Here is a 10,161-nt window from a genome sequence, read left to right as displayed (position 1 = left end):
ACCCCATTGGAAATAATTTAAATAAAGGGAAAATTATAAATAAAATTAAAATTTCAATAGTTTAAACATATTAATTAATATGTGCATGGTTTCTTTCCTATGATTCAAAATTGGATCTTTTTATATATATGAATTAATAAATTATACGACTGAAAATTGAAGTTTTCCGGATTTATAAATTAATTTGTATTTTTTGAGAGATAAATAGTTTTTATATATGCATGGTTGATGGAATTTAAGATTACACTTGCACATAAAAATTTGATTTAGATGAAGAGATTGAGTTGAGTAGGGTTTACATAATGTATTTGAAATGACATGTATAATTGTGCTTGACACACACGGGTGGACTTAAGGGGAGCACTCTTGGGCCTCCGCCACAGGCCCAAACGTAGTAAAACTTTTGGGTGGTTGTTTGGAGACCGATGTCCCTTCATTAGTGCAAGAACATGTAAAACAAATGGGACATCGTTTCATCATATCCATAACAGCGGGGGATGCCTTGGTTCTCATGGGAAAATCGTTTCAGAATTGCCATTGAATCTGCTGGTGCATTGTCCTATCTTCATTCTTCAGCAGCAATGCCGGTAGTCCACAGAGACGTAAAGTCGCCAAATATACTCCAAGAAGAATACTACAACGCAAAAATATCAGATTTCGGGGGTTCAAGATTAGTTCCCATCAATCTAACACAAGTGAGAACTCTAGTACAAGGGACCTTGGGATACTTGGACCCCGAGTACTTCCACACAGGTAAGTTAACCGACAAAAGCAATGTCTATAGCTTTGGAGTTGTTCTTGCAGAACTAATGACGGGGAGAAAGCCACTCTTCCCTTATATGAAATCTATTTTGAACCCTTGGTGTAATCGTATGTATAAATCAAAAGACATCAAATGGGTACATTTGTAAAAAAAATTACATGACAGGGATATATATGGAAAATAATTTCAACTTAAATTATAGATATATTACGTATTATCCAAGTTAAATTAAATAAAAACAATATCTCATAAGGTGAAAAATTAATGAGACTCATAATCAAGGATGTCATTATCAACCATATTTTGGCCTCTGAGTAAGAAAAAAATTGTTTGTTTTTCTATTGCTTCCAAGGTTTTGAGACATTCTGTATTAGTAAGATTTGCTTGGGCCTCTCACCTTTAAAATAATAATCGGCCCATTTATATGGGCATTTCCAATGTTTCAAATCAATTGGGCCAAGACTACCAACAACATTTGTGCTACTTATTATCCAATACAATGTTTGATTAGATTCAACACTCACATGTTTAATAGGTAATTTGAACACGGACCCTTTCTCACGTCACGCACACACAGTATATGTATAACATACATATAGGGATTTTGCCGGACCGGATCAGATTGATTCCAAAAGATTAAATCGGTTCTGGATTGTGTGTACATGTATATATAAAAAAAAAAAATCAATGCACGTGGTAGGGATGTATTTATGCAAAGGGTATAACTCAACAAAAATCAAACGTCAAAATGTGGCTGAGAAAGGAGCCGTCTAAGTAGGTCAGACCAAAATGTAAATCGGCCACCATATATGATGATAGTTAATTAAAATCTTTCCTAACCTCAACCACATATATTTCACTACTTAAACTTTATGTTTCTTGAAAAACATTACTTGATCGAATATTTAACGCCTAATATTGGTAGTTGAAACGGGGCACCTAATTCTTTGAAACTTGTATATTACGGAAAGGGGTAAAATAATATATATTTTCGCTATCAAGTAGATTATAAATTCTTTGGCGTCAATCAAAATGAGCAAAATTAAAAATCTTGTAATTGCTCCTCTCCACTTCTTGTTACATAAATATCTCACATCAAGATACAAAATATCATCTCTCTCGAACATTTCTTCTAGCTAAAGACAATTATGGGAGCTAGTAATCGGGGTTTCAAGTTGATATCGGAATGTAACATCGAGGGGCGATCGAATCAAACAGTGGCTGCCGACCTAGATGGCACTCTCTTGGTGTCCAGGAATTCGTTTCCTTACTTTATGCTCGTTGCTTTTGAGGCCGGTAGCCTTTTACGTGCCTTGCTCCTTCTAGGGTCCGCACCGTTCGTGTACCTTATCTACATATTCGTCTCCGAAACATTGGCAATCAAAAGTTTAATCTTCATAGCCATGGCCGGGCTCAAAGTTCGTGAAATCGAGCTTGTTTCTAGGTCTGTGCTTCCTAAATTCTATGCAGAAGATGTGCATCCGGCGACATGGGAATTGTTCAAATCGTGTGGCAAGAGATATATAGTGACAGCAAATCCAAGGATTATGGTTGAGCATTTTGTGAAGAATCAGTTGGGTGTGGATAAGGTTTTCGGGACGGAGTTAGAACTGACGAACTCGGGACGGGCTACGGGGTTTGTTAAGAAACCAGGCGTGCTTGTTGGTGAACATAAGAGGATGGCAATATTGAGAGAATTTGGCACAAATGTTCCTGATATAGGGCTTGGTGATAGAGAGTCTGATCATGAATTCATGTCCATATGCAAGGTATTGTTCAATGTTTCCTTTTCTTGGCTAGTTTAACTTTATATTGAACTAGATCCTTAATTTTATTACAGGAGGGATACATAGTACCAAAAACAAGCATCGCACCAATCCCAAGAAACAACCTTATGCGCCCGATCATATTCCACGAGGGCCGTTTAGTACAAAGGCCAACACCCCTTGTGGCATTGGTTACTTTTTTATGGATGCCAATCGGAATCGTTTTATCCTTGATCAGAATCTTTTTCAACATCCCTTTACCCGAAAGAATCGTGCGTTACACCTACAAGATACTCGGAATCAAGCTAGTCATAAAAGGCACTCCTCCGCCCCCGCCTCGGCCTGGCCAAGGTGGCGTCCTCTTTGTCTGCAACCACCGGACAGTTCTCGACCCGATTATCTTGGCGGTGGCGCTTGGCCGCAAAATAAGTTGCGTTACATATAGTATAAGCAAGTACTCGGAGTTAATTTCTCCTATCAAAGCCATTGCTTTAACAAGAGAGAGAGAAAAGGATGCACAAAATATAAAGTGCTTACTCGAAGAAGGGGATTTAGTTATGTGTCCCGAGGGGACTACTTGTAGGGAGGGTTTCTTGTTGAGGTTTAGTGCGCTTTTTGCTGAACTGAGTGATAGAATCGTGCCTGTGGCGAATCGACACTAAACAAAGCGTATTTTATGGGACCACGACTCGTGGGCACAAGTTGTTGGACCCGTATTTTGTTTTCATGAATCCTAGGCCGACGTACGAGGTTACTTTCTTGAATCAGCTGCCGACGGAGCTCACAGCTAGCGGGGGGAAGTCGTCAATCGAGATTGCTAATTATATTCAGAAGATTTTGGCGGGTACCCTTGGATTCGAGTGCACGAATCTGACGAGAAAGGATAAGTATTTGATGATGGCTGGAACCGATGGTCGTGTCTATTCGAGGGACGAAAAAGATAGCGAAGAAAAGAAATGAATTTGCATCGATGGGGTTTGCTCATGGTTTTGTATAATTCGTGCACATTATCGAAGAAGCCAAAGGTAGTCAGTGACAAATTATATGTTGTAATTAAATGATGGATAGTATAGTAATAGCATCCTCCAGTACGCATGCACAAATTAAACGAAATGATGCTTTTAAAATATATATTTTTTATATAAATGATTCTCCATTGTTTCTCTTGAAGCGGCCATTCTTTTTTTTTTTTTTACTATCATAAATTGAAATGAGTTCAAGTCTCAATCTTAGTATAATCGAATATATAGTTAAATTTTTTGTTTATTTCATATTAGAATAAGAAAAACGATTTCTGAAAAATACATTTTTTATAAGGTTCTGTTTCTTTTATTCCAAATCTCCGAACTTATTTAATTGGACAAAGCCGTTACACAAAATCAATCACATGCAAAGAGGGTATTTTGCTAAGTCAGCAGCCTATATATATAATTTTATTGCAACGCGTAAAGACTTGCAAGTCAACGTCGTGGCTTCGTGTGTAATTTTACAAGCTAAGTTCCTAATTTAACTATTAAATATATTCAAATTAAAAAATTTCAGTAACTTACTACAATGCCGAGTAGCAGAAGCCCATTGGCCAACCCCAAAACAACCTCGACGAACTGCATTCCATTTTTCCGCCGGTCTCCATCGATTGTTACGACGGATTCACGGCGGGCGGCTCAAGCACTGGCAAATGTGAGCTTCCGTGCGTGTAATTAGCCATGGGTACAGAGGGCAAACCGAGAAGTATGTACGTAGTTTAATGGACGGTATATGATCGAATGATGGATAGAGAGGTAGCTATATACAGGGAGGGGGATTGATCTTCGTGGTTTATTTATTTATAGCTAGGAAGACGAAGAGTACTTGCTTGGGGTTTTAATTTCTTATACAACTTTGTACATCAATTTCTTGACAAGTCACATGAGTTACACCTTCGTATGTGGTGAAGCTATATGTTGAAACCAAGAATGGATTTAATGTGAGAGATACTAAAATATAGGCTTCACTGATTCAATCAATATTTTTATTCTATATTATAATAGTTGACTGCACCAACAAACCTATCTTTTTTCTATCATAATATTATTACATTTTTTTATTGAAATTAAGTTTAATAGAAAAATAGATTTTTTGTCCTACTAACAATGTGTACAAACACATTAATTATAATATTCATATCAAATTACAAATTTTTAATATTCCATTCTATAAATTGATTAAACAATATTTCAAATATCTAATATTATGTTGCGTGTGCCTCAGTCGCTAGTATAAATAAATGAGTAAAAAATGATTAACAAGTGTTTAATGGATTCAACATATTTTACTTAATTAGTTTATGCGTAATGCGCCATATCATTTTATTCAAGCATACATCATATTGGGAAATTACTGGATGCTTTTAACCTCCAGCGTTGCTTACAGCGTGGTAAGTTAAATATATTTGAATCAAATCTTTGCATATTTGTGTGGGCTATTGTGCATGGTTATTGAATTCAGGGATTGGGACTTTTAAAGATGTCGACGCCACCAGTGCAGGCAAATTCAATGGGCAACTGCAAAGAATACAAGCCTGAGTGCATCAGCCATGGCCAAGAAATACTGTTCTACACAGCAATGCCTTTGATTGCTTTCGGAATGGCTGGCCATTTGACTTCTTTTAACATGTTTTATTGTTTTTAGCCGAACAATTTGTGGAGGACGGGGACAATCACTTCGATGACGGCACGTTTTGTAGCTTCTTTTTCAGTGTTTTAGCGTCTATAATATTCAACACTGTCGTGGTATTTGGATTCTGTTTTATCAAGCCATGGTCAATCCGATTTGGGATTCCTGCCATATGTACTCTGGCCGACTCTTCTGTTTTTCAGTGGTTCGCGTTCTTACGCGTATTTTGGGCCACAAGGAAGTCCCATAAAATGTTCCTTCTGTTTGTTGCAGCGATTTTGAAATTGTTTCATCGATAACATCAAAATGAAAGTTGGTGAGTCAATCGACCCCCTAGAGATCCTGAGGATCTCTATGAGATTAATGATCCTAGATTCTACTTGGTTCCTCACACAGAGCCTAAGGTCTTGAAAGCATTTGAAACCTGCTTGTCTTAGTGAGTTAGCCCCTTCTAAATTTAAGTTCATCTGATTGGTTATTGACATAAATGCAGATGCTTGGATAAGGCAGCCACTGTAATACCAACACAACCTAGAGAGGAACAAGAAAACAAGATATGGAGACTTTGCACGGTGACAGAAGTCGGAAAGACAAAAGTCATCATTCGTATGATTCCTGTCTGGACGACTTTCATCTTATATGGCGTTGTTTCAGCGCTTGGATTCACCTTCTTCGTCGAGCAGTTGGAAAATCTCGATCAGAAAGCGTGGAGCCTCAAGATTCCCACCACAGTTTTCTTATGGTTCTTCCAACAAGCCCAGAATCAAGTAACTAAACTCTACGCCAAATTTGAAAACTATCTTGCCAAATCAGGGCGAGGAAAGTTTGCTCTTTTCATAGGGGTTGCTATATCTATGGTGCTCGCAATACTCTGCTGCATAACAGCAGCAAAAGTCGAGAAATGAAGACTCCAAGGGGTTCAAAAGCATGGTTTAGTCAACAAACCAGAGAAAGAATCCCAATGACCATGTTCTGGTTGTTTCCTCAGTTTATTCTTCTTGGACTCTTTGATTGGATCATCAACAGCAGTGCGATTTCCTTCTTCTTAAATCAGGTCCCCGTGTCAACAAGAAGATACTTGCCCTGTTGAGATAAAGGTTAGTGTCTCAGAATGAAGAATGAAGTAGCAGAAGGAAAGGATGGACCAAGGAATCAGTGAGTGCCACAAGCCATTGAGTTGGTTACATCGGTTATATTCTGTTATCCTTGAGGTGAGCAACAAGTAACGGTTAAAGAAGTCATTGGCTAAGCCGTGTCTCTGGACAAGGGATCATTGACCAACCCGTGTATATATGATCTTGGATCTTCTCGTTGCCGCACGAAAGAGCAATTCAATACAAAGACAGAAAGGTTATCAAGTTCAAGTGAGGTTTTTTTTGACTCGAGAGGAAAAGAGATCAAGGAGAAGTAGTCTTGATTGTAGACTCTTGAGTATTATTTTCTTTTCTTCATGCTTTTCTAAACAATGATACTTTCTGGTAATTGAATAACAAGAGCTGGTCATCACGTAGGTCGTTTCAAGACCGAACCACGTAATTCGTTTCTTGTGCAACTTACTTTCTTGTTTGTTCTGCGTAATCTTGCATGAACTACCTAAACAAGAGCAAGCTCATCCCGTAGCTCTAATTGTCGTCTGTGTTTTGGGCTAATTCCTAACATGCCCCTATTCATTGGCGCCGTGCTTGGTGCGGGAATTCTTGGCAGTGTTCTTTCAGTTTTTGTGGTGGGAAAAGTGAGTGAAATGGGAGGGAAAATCAACTGGTTCCAGAAGAAGTTGAATGCGAGTAGGATTGATAAGTATTACTGGACCTTGGCTTGGTTGATGGCTATAAGTCTTGTGGTGTATATCAGTTCAAGGAATCGAAACTGGAACAACAGAGGAGCCTTGTGTGGACGATTCGAACTGCTGCTGCTAAATACTTTTCATGGTATTTTATCAAATCATAGAAAATTGATTTTTCTTTTGAGTTCAATAAATTTTGGGATTAATAAATTCTTCACCAATATGGGGTAATTTCTTTAACTTACCGATGCTCAATAAACCAAACATAAAGTCACGTAAAGGCCCAAAACAAATTTGATCAGTTTCGGTTTTTTAATCACAAGACTATATAGGGCCAAAAAAAAAAATGGTATGCTAAAAAATAATAGAATCGGTCATGAAAATTAATTTAAATATTAGTTCAATGTTATTTCCATTAAAAATAAAGTTCTGAAATCTGTAATTATTAAACTATAATCAAATGATATATAATATTTTTTGTAAAAAAAGGTGGTTATATAATGGTGAAAAAGTAATAGTTATGCATAATTATTTTAGAGAATATACATAATAAAAAATATATAATATTTTTATAAAAAAAGATGGTTATATAATGGTGAAAGAGTAATAGTTATGCATACTTATTTGAGAGAATAAACATAATAATAATGATAATTATTATTATTGTTATTATTTAGAATATTTTTTTCTATAAAAATAGCAAGATACCTAATATTGAGGTTATTATTTTTAATATTTTGTTGTGTTACATTAATTTTGATTTTTTACTTTATATTATTCTACATGTTTTGTATAAAAAATCTCACTAAGAAAAAAATTAACGACATTTTATTAATGAGGGGTACTGCTAATTTTTAAATTTTGAGTCAGGCTTGTACAAATCTATTACTTTAAATCATCCTAAAATTTATCAGTAGGACTCCGTGATATATATCACATTTGTTTTGCTTTTATATTTATATATGTTATATACTACACAGAATCAGTTGCATGGAATAAAGCAGATTGAGTAAAGATTTATTGTGAACTCAGCAGCCTAAAATATATTATTGGTTCAAATGTTGTTTCTCTACAAATTTTTTAACAATTTTAATTAGGATTAATGTAAGATTTTTTTTAAAAAAAAAAAGAAACAAAGAAAACTTTTAAACAATATTAAAGGATCATACTTCATATATGGTATAACTATTGCGTGACATGAAGAAAATATTTAAAACTATTACATCGCTAGATTTATAAAATATTAAAACACATTTATCCTACCACATTAATGTTGGACCCACGTGCGGATTTTGTGATAATAAAACCCAAAAATAAAAAATAAACTGGACACCGAGATTTACGTGGAAAACCCCTAAAAATTATTAGGGTAAAAACCACGGGCAAGATGAAAAGAATTCCACTATAATATTTTGTGGTGTACAACTCACTCACTGTGTTTCCAAAGAGAACACACTCTCTTAATACAGGAGAACAAAACACCTCACAAATATTATAGAACTAAGCACTCAAATGCTTATAAGATGATAGAAAACTCGAAGAAGGGATAATTTCAGAATGAAGGAGGGAGTTTTATAGAGCCTCCTGTCAAAACGCGTCTTCAATCTTTCCACGAAATTGTCAACCAACGTTTGAAATTAAGCTGCCCAATTTCTGACTCCCGACATGCATTTAATGCATTCACAATTGCTTGCCGACAATTAACACTTGACGTGGTTTTGATCTTAGCCAGTTCTCGTATTTAAAGTCAATCGTTTGATCACATTTTAAAAATTCGATAGTTCCAGTTTTAATAAAAAGTGAAAATTGAAACGGAATCGTTTCTCCGTCCTAGCTGCCTAGATTCTAAGAGGAAGTGTTCAAATCGTGTGGCAAGAGATATATAGTGACTTAGGGTTGGAACATTTTGTCAAGAATCATTTGGGTGTGGATAAGGTTTTCGGGAAGTGACGAACTCAGGACGGGCTATAGGGTTCCATTCGTTAAGAAACAAACTCGAAAGGGCGCTCCTCCACCGCCACCTCGGTCCACTTCATCTGCAACCACCAAACAGTCCTCGACCCTATTGTCTTGGCCGGAAAATAAGTTATATATGTTGTCAAATATAGCATAAATAAATATTCGGAGTTAATTTCTTCCATAAAATCCATTGCTTTAACAAGAGAGAGAGAAAAAGGATGCAGAAAATATAAAGTACATACTTGACTACTTGTAGGGAGGGAGGGTTTCTTGTTGAGGTTTAGTGCGCTTTTTGGTGAACTGAGTGATAGAATCGTGCCTGTGGCGATCGACACTAAACAAAGCGTGTTGTTGTTGGACCCGTACTTTGTTTTCAAGAATTATAGGCCCACGTACAAGGTTACTTTCTTGAACCAATCGTCAGCGGAGCTTGCGGCTAGCTGGGTGATTCGTCGGATCTCGGATGAGTATTTTGTGATGTAACAATTGATTTAATGCTAAAAATAGGATTCTGCTGTCGAGTATTTCGGTTACCCCAACATTAAAATCCTACGTGAAAAAGAAACAATTTCCAGTTACACCAATTATTTATTTACACATTAATTTGTTTGGTACATTTTATATTTTAGAGAAAATCGAATCGAATGCAACAAAGCATGTTGAAGAATATATTTTTATCGCAACGCGTAAAAGACTTGCAAGTCAACGTCGCAGCTTCCTATGAGATTTTAAGAGCATCTAACTTTTAATTATACAAAAACCTTGATGAATTTTGTTTGCGGGGAAAGTAAATAGCACTTTCTCCCTTCAAAATTAAAAATGCAATTACAGTATTTTATCATTTAAAAGTAATTATTTCCCTTTCCAATTTTTAAATCAAACGATCATGACAGATACATCGTGTAAAAGTAAGGGTGGGAAGAAAATAATGAGAGGATACAAACCATATTTCACAAAATCAAAGATATTATTAATCGTATAAATATCAATATCGACTAATTTCCCACGCTTTTCACCAAAAATGTTAATTTTCCGGCACACCTGCCTAAAGAGTTGACCTTAGAGAGACGTGTTAAAATCAGGGGTGTACCATTGATCAATTTGGTAGAGCTAATGAAGAGATAGTAACATTATTTTTGGTACTTAAATAAAACACTTTCATACTATATATGATTGAGTTCGCCATTGATCCAATCCAAGTTGTTTGAGTACTATCTCCAGTCGAGTTCGAGTAT

At 36.1% G+C, this 10,161-nt stretch overlaps 2 pseudogenes; both read left to right on the top strand.

The window, feature by feature from the left end:
• The first annotated feature begins 1,791 nt into the window (after positions 1–1,791).
• LOC142546410 (glycerol-3-phosphate 2-O-acyltransferase 6-like) lies at positions 1,792–3,699 on the top strand (annotated as a pseudogene).
• Positions 3,700–4,851: 1,152 nt separating this feature from the next.
• LOC142544112 (protein NRT1/ PTR FAMILY 5.5-like) lies at positions 4,852–9,409 on the top strand (annotated as a pseudogene).
• The last annotated feature ends 752 nt before the right edge of the window (positions 9,410–10,161 follow it).

Source organism: Primulina tabacum, chromosome 5, assembly GCF_025594145.1.
Source record: "Primulina tabacum isolate GXHZ01 chromosome 5, ASM2559414v2, whole genome shotgun sequence".
In the NCBI taxonomy this organism is placed as follows: domain Eukaryota; kingdom Viridiplantae; phylum Streptophyta; class Magnoliopsida; order Lamiales; family Gesneriaceae; genus Primulina; species Primulina tabacum.
This window is presented reverse-complemented; position numbering and strand designations above follow the sequence as displayed.